Here is a 14282-nt window from a genome sequence, read left to right as displayed (position 1 = left end):
CATCATTTTCCCTGGGCCTTCTTCACCACTTGCCTTCAACCTCAGCTTTTCTCAGGTTATCTCCGCGTTCCGGAAAATACAGAAAACCTCACCTGCCTGCCCTCCAGCTGTCGCTCACCACCTCGAACGCAGTGGAACTCAGGTCAGCCCTCTTCAATACTCACCCAGATTCTCGCTGCCGCTCCCTCAAAGCCAAACTCACTCTGGCTATCAGTAAGCAATATCAGTCATACTCACCTTCCCTAAGTGTCCTGCACCCGCCACCTTTCTAACCACGTACTTTTCTCTTCCCAGTCGCACCCGCTCCATTCCTGTCCCACCTGTCAATTCCCAGTTCACCCTCACTGACCCACAGCCGCATCACTAGTAACACTTTGCTACGAATTAATCTGTTTTCTTAATAAAACACTAAAACGTACATGCCATCTCTGTGGTTCTCTGCATTTGACTTCAGTTTAGCTATCGGCCTCTGACCGTTGTGACAATCGGCTGCGTATTCATGATGCAACTGTCCCACTGTAACACATCCCAAAGCATGTGTGTATTCTGTTGAGAGCTGGTGACTGTGGTGGTACGATGACCTTATTGCCATGATTAAGAACCAGTCAGAGACAATCTAAGATGATTTGAGGTTTGTGACAAAGCATATTATCCTGCCATAAGCAGCCATCAGATGTTGTAACTTAAGGCATTTCAGTTGCAGCCATCCTGTTTAAAATATCCTTAAAACAAGCACTAATCAGGGCCAGTTGGATGTTCAGAAAACATCTGACATTATTTCCATGGGGAAAAAAACAAAACTGCTGCATCATGACCCAAATAAGTCACACATGAAAAATGGCGAAGAAATTAATTAAATTAAAACAGAATGCATCTATCTCTGTCTACGTCTGTGGACACTCCACTTCTTACAGTCATCGCACAAACACACGCACCCTTTCCATTTCCTCCATTCCCCTTCCCTTAGCTGACTCGCTCAGAGTGACAGCCTGGATGATTTCTCTTGTCAGTCTAAGTGTGCGCTGTCACACCATAGCTGCACCTGCCTCTCTCCACCGCAGCACTCACTCTGCCCTCACCTTCTGTGCTGGCTGCTCTTTCCCCAAACTTTCTCCTCCTCCCTCTTGTTTTGCTTAAATCTTCTTTTATCCATCCTGCAGACTCATTTGGTCTCAATTCACTGCTTAACATCTTCTTTCCTCGCAACACAAACCTCCTATCCATGTGGGCGTAGGGGATGGAAATGGGAGTGATATAATTGACTTTCGGGTAAAGCTCATGCTCTGATGGATGATGTGTTAATATAGCTGCAGTGACCTCAGATCAGTGTTTGGTGTTCTGATCTTATCTGCTAATAAGTGGGTTAATTAATCTTAATATTAACTTTGACCCATTGGAGGGGAAAAAAGGATGTGGTGTGTTCATAGGTCTCTGTAGGGACTGGTCCACAGATATGAGTTTCCATGCAAATGCTGAAGTTGAGCCTATTTTAATGAAGCAGAGAAAATAAAACAACTGCTGCATCTAAATGTGAAACTGTGGGAAAACATACCCATCTTTGTTTTTAAGCTGAGGCGGAAGGCAGGAGTCGGTGAAAGAACACTACGTGAAAATTTTAAATGCCAAGTTTAAATTAAAGCCCTGCAGGTAAAATTAATGTAGAATATTTGAGAACTATAATAGACCGAAAGCAAAGGAACACTCATTCAAAGACGATAACTGTCAACATCTCAGTATCCCCATGTCTGTGATCGTTGGAGGTTAGTAACGTGCCTTACTGTCAGCCGCAGTCTGCCTTAATTGATAATCACTGTCAAACATGTAGAAATTAAAATTCAGTGATGGATTTCTTTTCTAGGATGGAGTCAGTATAGCTGCATTAAACATTTAAACCTGCTTTTCCTACAACCACGAGCGAGTATTAGTCTATATATTTAAGGTCTTATCTTGACCTGTTCTAAGGAGGAAGGTTTATTTTATTTATTTATTTTTTTAAAGTATAGTGCTGTCAGTTTGATTTGCAGCATGTTTGATTTTGTTTGGTCTGTTTGTGCTGGTTCTCCACACCTTAGTGTGGTTGAGGGGCTTGTGTGTCTCAGTGATCCCAGGGGCTTTGTTGTTGGGGGGCTTTTTGCCTCTGATTTCCCAGGAAAAATTGGGTAAGGGACCACAAAGAGCAATTCACTCCTATGTATGGGGGGGGGAAAAAATCAAGGGGCAAAATTACCCAGTCTGGAATAAGTTTACCAGGGCCCCACCCTGGAGCCATGCCTGGGTGCACGCCTGAGGCAAATCGCCTACCTGATCTGAACCACAGTGCTGTTCTATTATTGGACTTCTCATCACATGATAGTTTGTCTTTAAAGAGGACAATATCTGAACATAAGGGTGTCTGTAAGTGCATGTGGCACCAGGACACCCTAGGTCACAGGTTTAACTCAGCTCCCAACTAATCATTACCTAGGATCCAACTGAAGATCAGGTGGATGTCTTCAGTAGAGGAACCAGATTCTGGGGACGAGGGGGGCAATCCACCCATCACTGGGGACGAGGTAAGTGGATTGGTTGTTATACAGCACTTTATACAACATGGCTCATTTACCTACTCACACACATTAATACAAGCACTTTATTCTAAAGATGATTTAATAGTTATATCCCCATGTTCATCTATGGTCAAAGCTTTGTATAGTGACCAAAAGAATGAGAACATGTATCCAAGTGACAAAAGTGAGCTTCCTTTGAAGGGTGTCTGGCATCGAGGGGTCCCTGGGATAGAAGAAGGACATGCTGGAAAGATTCAGCTGGTCTGGGAACGCCTCATTGTTTCCTGGATGTTGGAGGAGGTGGATGAGGAGAGGGGAGGGTATTCTGGGTTTCTCTCGTTAGGCTGCCCCTGCAACCTGGCCCCGGAAGGGGAAGAAAATAGATGAATTGTTCGTGCTGTTGGAAACTGATGTAATTAATCAAATTTAGAAATGTAAAGGGGGGAAAAAAATCAGTGGTAGAAGTTGTAATTTGTTTAAAATGGGAACACCATTGTAAGGTGGTTATTAGTAATCTGTAATTCAACTTTTGTGAAAATAAATGAGATTAGCTGAAATTAAAATGATAAGATGTTTTCATAAGGTGTAAGTGCATAAACCATAAAGATTTAAATATGAGTCATTTAGCCCATTGCTAAGTGGTTACCAGGCAACATGTTGTGTTATATATCATATGCGATCGAATGTTACTGCAGTGAAATAGAAATTATATACTTTTATAAGGTGTTAGAGGTGCATCAATGTGGAAAAACAGGCCTTTTTAAACCATTGTGACATGGTTGCTAGGCATCCTAATGACCTCATTACTATACAATATAGATAAGAACCTTCAAGAGCCCAAGATATACCTGTGTATCAAGTTTGGTTGCTCAGATCCTGATTGTGTAGAAGAGGTTTGTAGACAGAGTGTGTGCATACTCTACCTCCTAGATTAGGCATGGGTTTTTCAGGCTCATCTGTATGTCATTATCACTTACCTGCAGAATTCAACCCCAGCTCAGGTTTCCACTCATCACCAGATCGCTGACCTACTCAGTGTGGTGAGAAGTTGAGTTAAATGAGTTGCTCTGGCTCTTGCAGGATCTAGCTTTGATGCTTGCCTTTTTCACTTATGTACCTGCCTTGTCCTCCTCTTGCTGTGTGTTATGTGAACAAACAAAACTGCCTTGCAAGTCTGAATTTATTTTCTAAAACACAAGGAGGAGGCGCAAAATCAGTGGAAAGCAGCAGCAGCAGGCTGCTCTTCCCATCCCAATACTGGGTCTGTCTAAGTTTGGCTAAGAACCAAATGTTCCCAGCCGCCATGTCCCATGGATTAATCTCTTACTACAGCAACACATGGAAACTTAATATTACGAAGAAACTTCATATCAAGAGTTCTACAGTCACTTGCCATGGCTCTTAGCAGTGCCAGAAGGCTAATAACAGGATCTAATAGGTTTTAGACCCTGCTAACCATCTGCCCGCCCCTGCTCTCTTCTCACACTGCCTACTCCTCTATGAGTGGAACCAGCACTCAACACAAGCACAGCTCAGTTCAGCTCCCTGCTCTCTAGATTTTGCTCTGTCTGGCTTCCTTCAGGAAACCACTGATCCTGCTCTACTCTTCCTAACATTCACTCTAAGCTCAATCCAAACTCTAACTTCTGTTCTGAAGTACTCTCGGGTCATTTTGCTATCTTCTTTTACAATAAAAAATCATATTAATTACAGCCTCCCCCTCCTTACTTGTAATATTATATGTAGCATAACCATTCCCAGTCTGATGGGCAATGATCTTAAAAAAGGAAAATTTGCTTTTCTAAGACCATTGCACCTGGATACTCCAGACCAGCAGACTTCTGCTCTTACAGAGATGTTACGGTGTAATCTAGTGTGCTGTTCATCTGAGGCTGAACCTAGCAGTGACCAAAATGTTTTTTTTATTTTTATAATCCTGATGCGTAAACCCTTAGACTCAAAAGAGCATGTACTTTCTTTTGTGCATGACCGTCTAGAGGGGGAAGAAAAAAACCTTGGTAAATATTTTTCAAAACAGGGTTGATGAAAAACTTATACCTATCACATCAGACAGAAGCCTCACCAGAATCCAGCCAAGGTTAACCCCAGAGCACCCCTGGGCTAAACACAAAACTGACTTTGTGATCTGCACTGCGTCAGATTTCAAAAACTACCTTCAACACCTTTAAAGCAGCTCGGTCTCATGTGATTTGTTTCTGCAAATTTAGAAATATTTTTCCCATACAGTGTCTTCCCACAGGAGAAGCAGCATTAACATAAAATGAAGCCAGTTTACACTTACACAAGCTTGCTGCCATCAAACACTGCTACTTAAGGATATTTTCTAAATGTTCTCCCTTGAGTGCTACAATATTTGGATTGCAGCTCAGCAAACGCCAAATTTTCAAATGCTTTCATTGTAAGCAGGTGAAACGGGGGAAAAACAAAACTGTGCTAAAAGAGACAGGATGGTGGAAAGGAATGAATAATGTTCAACAACTGAGGGGACAAAAGAGCAGAAGCTGGCATAAATTGGCTTGCAAAAGCAGCGTACAGTCATAACGTACGTGTGTATCTAACCGAATGCGGATTCATTACTGGAAATGTTTGCGAGAACCTGTGCACTTGTGGTACAACTGATACAGAAGCAGAAAACCCAAGGTGGTTAGAGTTTTTAGGTTCGCAGGCAAACCAACACAGATTAAGAATCAACACAAATCGAAGACCCAAACTTAACGACTCTGCAGGGTGTTGTTTATTTTTATTTTTATTTTTTTACATTTTCAGTTCAGTGCAGAACTAGGGTTACTGAGTGCTGAGGTGTGTGTGTGTGTGTGTATATGGCTTTAATATCCTCTGTCTGATCACTTGTTGGGTCAGAAAAGATGATCCATGGCTATTCATTCTTATCACGGCTGCTTTTGTCAATTTGTCGTATTATTGATTGGACCTGGAAGCGAAATCTCTGCAGCATCCGAACAAAGATGAAAGAGGAATAAAGATGGTACATCTGCAGTTTGACCGTCACACAAGATGGCTTAGGCCTGCACCTCTGTCCTTGTGTGCGTGATATGTGTGGAAGAACACTTCTGGGGTTCGCCCCTTGATACATCCACAACATAGATGGATGAGGCACACCAAAACAATATACCCTCTGACCTAGATACTAATAGAACGGCCCCGGCCTTCAGTCGCTCGCTGCTGTTCATACCACACTGTCTCTCACGAGAATCTACACAGTAAGAGAAGGATTACTGTGTTCCTTATATGGAGTAAACATTTTTAAGTGGTGTGTTGCTCCTGGTTTTGTGGACATAACTTCCTCTTAGGGAACAAAGAACAAAGTCCCTGAAGATGTTCAGCCTTAGGGTCACAAACTAGTTTACTCCTTCAGCCAGTCCTTAGTTTCTTCTTCTTTGTCGTCGTCTTCTTATAAAAACATGGTGTGTGTGTGTGTGTGTGTGTGTGTGTGTGTGTGTGTGTGTGTGTGTGTGTGTGTGTGTGCCAAAAAGCCATTTTTGTCCCTTTTCATTTGTAACACATGCCTTCATGCACGCTGTCCACATAACCTAGAGTAGTTGGCTCGGTGCATGTTTTCTCACACTGTGTTTGTGTAAATACCGGCATTCACAGTGAGACTGTTTGCCGTTATTAAATATTAACTATGGGAGTGTTTGCTCTGTCTGACAGACCAGCTACTGCTAATGGCACTGTGAGTGTGGTTTATTTGTGAGATGAGGTTCTGTGTTGCAGGAGCTGCTCCTCAACTTATTGACAGAGGGAAACAGAGCTTGGTGAGGGTGGCTTACCCCTGAATTATCTGTCTTGCCTTCACATGCAGGCTCTCACATCCTCAGCCGTCTCTCCTTCTGGTCAGGTCTTAAGAATTGCTGCCTGCACTTGACCCTCACTGGGGTTTGCTGGGGTAAAGAGGGGAATAAGTTAAATCCCATTGCTGAAAATGAAGTCCACTTTGGACTTTGTTCCAAGGTAGACTTTAATCAAAAAGATGGATGTGGAAACATTACAGTATCCATAGGCTTGTGGATTCCCAAGATTTTACTGATGTTATTGTCATTTTCTAGAGACATAGGTACTCCACGGTTTGACCTCCCATTTTGAAGCCTCAAGTCAACCAAATATATTTCAGCATCTTCTTAACATCTTGATAACTCCCTGGGAACTCTGAGTCACCGTGAGTTGTTCAGAGGGACGTTTTGTCAAACAACAGAGGAGTTATCAGATGGAAGGACTGCTCATGCTCAACAAGGATGAGACAAGAGAAAAAATCCAGTGGTGACATTTAGCTGCGAAGCACTGCCCTTTACCAAAAGTCAATTGAACAGGAACACACAAAGGTCAGTGTGTTATAAACTGCAGCACAGCGATGACACGCAGGTGATTCACCTGTAAACAACACTGTAAGAGCTTCTGTTGCAACAAAATGAGGGGGAAACGGTTCACACAGTGTGGGCACATATTCCATATACACTGAAATGAATGTCAAAATCTTCAGTCGCTTTTCTCATTTAGGTCACCGGTCTGATGCTCTAAACTTTTGATCCAATCTAGTTTTGAAACCTTGCATTTCACAAAGCATTCCACGATTGATGCAATGTACACAGCAGTCTTTGTTAGAGCTTCTTTTCAGTTTCTTTCCACTTTAAGCTCCAGCAAAATGTTTTTTTTTTCCCTTTTCATAGAAAACCCATTTTCAGAGGCTAGATGTCAGTATAAAACATGTTTTTACTGTAAGTGTTTGGCATGTGTTCTTGAATAGTAAACTTGTCTCACTTTGTCAGATGTATGATGGGAATTGTAACTGTTACTGGAAATCCACATTAAAGTGTTTGGTCCTGTTAACACTCAAACCTTCACTAATTTACTTTACAAAGGTTGTTTTCAAGAAGGCTACACATCCGCCTTGGCAGGCCAGAGAGACCTGGGAGGATACAATGAAACAGGAAAAGTATTGCTGACACGGGTTTATGAGTGTTGTGCATTCACTTAACAATCACTTTTTCCTCTTTTGTACAAATGAAGTAATCATGCTAGAAATTTCAACAAAAGGTTTCCTTATAAATTCTTTCTGAAATTTCAAAGAGTCTCCCAGTGTTTTACGTTGTATTAGATGTGGGGTGATTATTGCTCATGAGATCAATTTGCAGTATCCAACACCTCCAATCGTCTTTGGCCCTGCTTTTTCAGGGAAACGGGAATTTTTATTTTTTCTGTCAAGTGAATGCATGATACTTTCATACTTAGTCTGAGTGTATCTGTTAAGCTTCTAATATAACAGTGGAATAAGTCCCACTGTTAGAGATTTTGCCCCACTTATAATGTAAAAAAAGCGTTATGCATTGAGTAATCCACTCTGACTCGATGCTCTACAATGCAGACTGCAGACTGAACGATTAACTGTAATTTCTGTGAGACAGACAAGGAACAGACAGCTTTTTGTGTGGATTGATCCTTTTATGTGGCCTGATAGCTCACATTTGTTTGTGGATTTTACTGCTTGTTTTGTGCTTTTCCTCCCTATTAAAGCAATAAAGTTTTTCTGTTTACTAAAGGTGAAACTGAAAGTTTGGCTTCTTTAGGGTGTCAAACATCTTCACAATTCTGAAGTTACCTGAGGCATCTGGCTGTAGGGTTTCTATAATTATGGATCATTGTCTTGCATACATTTTGACATGCATCATATTTTCCAATGATATCTGTTCTAAAGCTTTATTTATTTTTAGTTTTTTATTATTTTAAAATAAGTGCTGCATTTTCAGGATCTGTGGGGGAAAGAAACTTTGTTCCTTCCACTGGCTTCTACCTGTGCAGAGACAGGCGGACACAGCACAGTTAAACTGCTGCAAATCAGCAGTTTAACTTCAAAGATAATCTCATTTACAGAACTTTTCACCTCAAGTATGCCGATAGAGGCTAAGCATCATTTCATCTGCAGCCAACACCTCCTCCTTCAGTTGATGAGCGATACGTCCTATTCATAGATGCTTTTGCAAATAATGATAAATATGATATACATTAGCATTGAGCAGAAGGGAAATATAAAACACTTTCACCATAGAAGAGCTGAAAAGCAATTTTAATTAACAATGTTTTACATTTCCATACTGAATACTTCCATTAATGTTCCAGCTATGGCAAACATTCGTCTGGGGCTTATTCAATCAAAAGTTAATTAAGTTTTGTTTGAATTAATACAAATGCATTACAAATAAAGGATTAGCATCTCAGATACCTACCACTTTTATCAATTACAATACTTTAGAAGCACAGAAATTTAATTGGAAACTAACCAGCTCTGCTGGTAAAAGCAGAAAACAAAGCCTTTATCGCACAGTGAAATGGCCTTGGTTTCAGAGTATGAAAAATGTTTTACAGCTCAAATTATCACTGCATAACAGTGTTTAGGATAATTTTCCCCAGAGGGTTAAACAAAACAGGTTCATGACAATTTATCATAACACAATTTTTACGCAGGTTTGAACATAGCTTAAACCTTGACAGTACACGCTCACCATTACACACATTTGCTTTCCCCCATTTCACCTTTTTTGCCTCATGTGATCTGTCTCCTGTGTGGATCTCAGAAGTTTGACTCAGACTTACGGTTTCCTCAGCCTCCTCTCGCTTCTATCATCCGGCTCTCATGCCGCCTCCTTTCTCTCTGCCCCACCTCTTCCCCATCTTCCTTTTCCTTTCTCCTTGTCTGCCATTCTTGCTGGTGATGAGAAGCATTATTTCTCAGAGCTTTTACACCCAGGAGGCCGCTGCCTGGCTTTTGGCAGACGTTGATAAGGGATGATGCTGCGGTTGCCAAGCCATACAAATTATTTCAGGAATAAAGAGATCAATAGCATCTTTTAGCAAATCCTCCCCCTTCCCAGACCACCGTTCATCCCGAGTTTATTTTTCACTGGCAGAACAAAAGTTAGAGGAAACAAAGAAAAAATCTGAGGGAGGCAAGTTTAAGCTGCGTAGTGCACCAGAGGTCATTCATAAGAAAGAAAGGAAAGAAACAGGAAAACCAAATGTCAGCTTTTCTGTTTGCTGAAGGTGCCAAGCTGCAACTCACACATGTAGACACAAAGGTGTGTTTCTGTTCAGTGTGACTGACAATGTAAGGATGCTGTATGTAATAATACTGTTAGGTTTATCTAAGTAAAACCCTTTGCTTAGATAATACACTTATTTTTTAATATTATGTTATTCTTTAACATAATATTAAAAAAAATAAAAAAAAATAAAAAAATAAAAAAAAATAAAACAACATAAAAGACACCTCACATCCTGGCCACTCCCTGTTCGAACTGTTGCCCTCAGGCAGACGGTACAGGGCAATCAGAGCAAGGACTAATAGACTCAAACACAGCTGTTATCCAACTGCAATAACACATCTGAATACTACAAAAGAATGTCCATCACGCCACTCTTGTGTTAATCTATGCACGGTCTGAAGCATGTGTGTGGGAATGTATGTGAATGTTTTACTGTTATATCTTATTAGTATTTTAAGTATTCTATCTATTTTATTTATTGAATTTTATTGTTTTATTTATATTTTGATATTGCTAGGGATGATGCAATGATCGGGGACCATTCTTAATTTCGTTGTTCTCATGACAATGACAATAAAGTTTCTGATTCTGATTCTGATTCTGAAGCCTATTTGTGAATGAATTAGTGTAAATAATTTTGATATACTTGTTTGTATGATATATTTGCAGGTTGTTGTAGCCAAGCTTAGTTTAAACAATGGAAATTATGGGATCGGGTAACTGTTAAGCATAATGGTGGCTCTGCTGTGCAAAGGATCAGGAACACATGGGCATGTAGATTTTTCAAACAAGCTTTCATGAGTGAATCATGGATCCTACAACTTTTCCGAATGTGTTCATATGTCGCCTACAGTAGTCCTACCACCAGTGTTGGGTCCGTTACTCAAAAGTAATGTATTACACATTTCTCCTTACTTTAATTAAACGCAATGCCGTACATTGCTTAATTACTTGCCACAGAAAGTAATTCATTACACTACTTTGATGTTTGTATTACTCTGTAAAATGACCTGAAGGACATTGCTAACTGATAATTTTGTCACCATGTAAACCTGAAGCTACAGGTCCACACAAAGACAAAAACACAAAATTGACAACACAACGTTCAGCCCTGAAAGTTCATCACTGCCTTTGTTAGCTTTTTGTAGCTGCTGTTGGCATGTACTAGCTTTGTGTTAGCATGCTCTCTGTGCAGATGCTTGTAATATTCATGTGACTGCAGTAACATGTTACTGCACCCAACCCTGCTCACCACCAGTTTGATACTGACTGCTTGTGCATGAACACTAACGTTTCTTGCCTCTGGCTGAGGAAAAAGTTTCTGTTCTCTACTTTTACATCATTTCCTCTGGGATTAATAAAGTATTCTGATTCTAGGGTTTCTGTTACTTTGTTTGGTTTTCCTTCTGTTTCCTTCTGTCAAAATGCTGCAGCATGAAATAGCGCAGTGTGCTCAGTCTGAGGAGACAGCTGCTAGAGCATAAGGCGATCAAGGATCTAATGCAGTTAGCTAGCAAGCTAAATGAATCAGTGAAATCCAGAAACATTTTCATAGGAGAGCATTTTTATTGTTTGCTCAAAATGTGGCCCAGATGTAAGATTTATACCCAGTCATGGCATTAAAAAAATATATGATGGGGAATTGGAGTTTTAATTGATGCAGATATCACGGGAAACTGAACTGTGAACCCATGTATGTATTTTATTTAAATGAACTATTTATTCCACTTGTAAGACAAAACTAGTCAAATATGTTTGTGAGGGACTGCAGCTTACAGGCATCAGAGGGACAGAGGCAGAGGGCAACAGAGCATATATAGGTCAAGCAAAACAGACAAGACAGGTAAGTATTTCAACTGTGAGCTTTGTTTATGTACAAGAGTATATATTCCTCCTTTAAATACGTGTAAAACTTTTTATTGATAGGATTAAAAAAAATCACAAGTTCTTGTTTTTAATGTCATGACTTGTTTACATTTTTAATAGAGCCTCCTAATATATCATATGTATAGTATTATTGTTGTAGTATTGGCTTTTCTAAAATAATATACCAATACTATTGTCTACATTGTGCTATGTAGCAATATGACAAACTGTTCAGCACCTCGGACGGACAAGACTGTGGGCTGATGGTTTTTGATGAGAGATTAGTAAGACATCACATTCAGTCAGAAAATACTATATATTGTTATACTATGTAGGTCTATAATTATTTTTGTTTAAACAAAAGGCACCAGTTTCCCAAAGGTGTATTCTATACATTTGTAATTGATTCTTTAAAAGTTACAATCAGTTCAACTTGCAGAGTAAGGTAAGTCATCAGGTAAGGTTACACTGTCACGTGTGCACATATGCAGTAGCTGTATGATTTAGTGAAGTCTAAAGAGAGTGCACCTGTAGCTGTTTAATTGTTTAATGATCTCATCAACCAGCCTGAAGTGACATTTGCAATAATACTGTAGCTCAGTCAGATTTCTGCAGCAGCAGATGCCTGCGACTACACAAAGTCAATTCTGTTTGTCATTATAATAAGAAATGTTTGGTCTGGTTACAGATTTTTCTTATTCTGGCATTTAAACCTATTATGTTTGAACAACAAACTTGGCCACAATAAACAGGAGTAGTGGCTGTCTGCACATTTCCACCAGTCGAGCAATGTGACACATTTCCCCCAGGTGTGAGAACAAAACCACTGTGAAACAATCAGGAAGACATTTCATCTTTCTGATTAAATGCTTTGTTCTAGCTAAACCCTCTACTCCACATCACTCACCCAAACACTGGTTCTTTTTATCTCTCCCATTGTTAAGTTATGAAGGAGGGATAAACATTTGCACAAGCTATTATTATTATCTAAACCCACTTGCATTATTAGGTTGCTAGTACGAGGTTGGGCCCCCGTTTGCTTTCAGATCTGCCTCAGTTCTACATGCCAAGGTGCTTGAAACATCCCTTGAAGATTGTAGTCCATGTTGGAATGAAAGCATCACACATGTGCTGCAGATTTGTTGGCTATATACGCATGATACAAATCTGATTCCTCCAGGTGGTCTATTGGATTGAGCTCTGATTGAGAACCAGCCATCAGAAGATGGACATGGTCAGCAGCAGTAGGGAGATGCAAGGCAGGTTCGATCCCTGCTGTTTACATCTCGTGTTGTGTTTTCATTCAATTCTGACCCTACCATCTAAATGTGGCAGCAGGAAAAAAAAATCATCAGCTCAGACAAGAATTTTTCAATATTCTATTTTCATATTTTCCCAAGCACATGTTAACTGTAGCCTCCGTTTCCTGTTTTTGGCTGACAAGATGAGCAGCCAGTGTGGTCTTCTGCTGTAGCTGATCTCCATATGGTACCATTCTGCATGCTTTGATTGTAACGAACGGTTATTTACTGTTGCTTGCCTACTAGCTTGAAACAGCCTGGCAATTACCACCTGAATTCTGGCTTCAAAAAAACATTTTTAGCCTAGAGATCTGCAAGTAACTGGTTATTTTTGCTTTTTTTGGACGATCCAGTGTAAACTCTAGAGATGGTTGTGTGGGAACATCCCAGTACATCAGTTTCTGAAATACTCAGACAAACCGTGCAATTTTTAAAGTTACTTGAATTACCCTTCTTCCCCATTCAGATGCTAAGTTTGAACTCCAGCAGATCATCTAAACCATGCAAAAAAAAAAAAAAATGTGCTGGTGTCATTACCCTAAATGGGTGAAATGTATTTTGTATGTTATAATGTATTTTGCCCCTAAATGGGGCAAAATACAAACCAGATTTTGTTCTTAAGTCTAAATAATCAGTGAGTAAGAGGTGGGAGGCTCATTAAAAAGTAACATTTGTTAACTCTTTAATTAAACATGATTCAAAATAAACAACTTCACATTCTGAGATTTATAATGATTTTTTGGAATTCTTATTTCCTACTTTACAAACAAATCCTGCAGCAGTTAACAGTTTTTTGTTTTGTTTTGTTTTTGTTTTTTAAATAATGAGATTTTTTGTTTCATTGTCAGTGGCACCAAATATTTGCTGAACTTTTCATCCAGCTCTCATAAATGGTTTATTAGTTAAGGTCATTCTGGTGCCAGTAGCACTATATTTCTACATATATCCTGCTTATGTGCCACGGATAATGATCTACAGAATCTCTCATACATCTTTCTGTGTATATGAAAGAAACGGCTGGACATGATGGGATTTCTACAGCCCTAAATGAGACATGGGAATGAATGATGGAGCATTAGGACTGTAGTCTTTGTCATCTTCGGCCATGTTGCAGCTTCATATCAATGTGCCCATTACTCATCATTGGAAATCAGTGAATGCGTGGGTGTATGTATGTGTGTGTGTGTGTGTGTGTGTGTGTGTGTGTGTGCAGAGAGACATAGAGATGCAAACAAAATGATGCCTAGCCTCTATGCATGCCTGAGGTTTCTGTGTAAGCAGGCTTTTGTAACGAAATACTGTACAGGAACTTATCAAATCACCCACTCTGGTTATTAGATTGCTACGTTTCCCTTTTCTTGTTACCTTTTAAAAAAAAAAAGTGAAATAAGAGACAGAATGGTATCCTTTGCAGTTTTAAAAATTAATGTTGACAAGTGAGGGCTTGGTATTCTTTTATTTTTCTGAGAAAAATCTTACATTGTGACAAGATACGG

The 14282-nt window shown here is 39.8% G+C and overlaps 1 long non-coding RNA gene across 1 annotated transcript; it reads left to right on the top strand.

The window, feature by feature from the left end:
- LOC146557493 (uncharacterized) lies at window positions 1–6010 on the top strand. The gene is made up of 3 exons (XR_014888623.1): window positions 1–142; window positions 2465–2552; window positions 2748–6010. It is a non-coding gene; the product is annotated as an uncharacterized LOC146557493 (long non-coding RNA).
- Window positions 6011–14282: the final 8272 nt, after the last annotated feature.

The sequence above is a fragment of the Mchenga conophoros genome, linkage group LG15, assembly GCF_057382185.1.
Source record: "Mchenga conophoros isolate Kocher_MC1m ecotype Shallow Benthic linkage group LG15, M_conophoros_male_GT1.1, whole genome shotgun sequence".
In the NCBI taxonomy this organism is placed as follows: domain Eukaryota; kingdom Metazoa; phylum Chordata; class Actinopteri; order Cichliformes; family Cichlidae; genus Mchenga; species Mchenga conophoros.
Note: the sequence above shows the minus strand (reverse complement) of the source record. Positions and strands in the feature narration are given on the sequence as shown.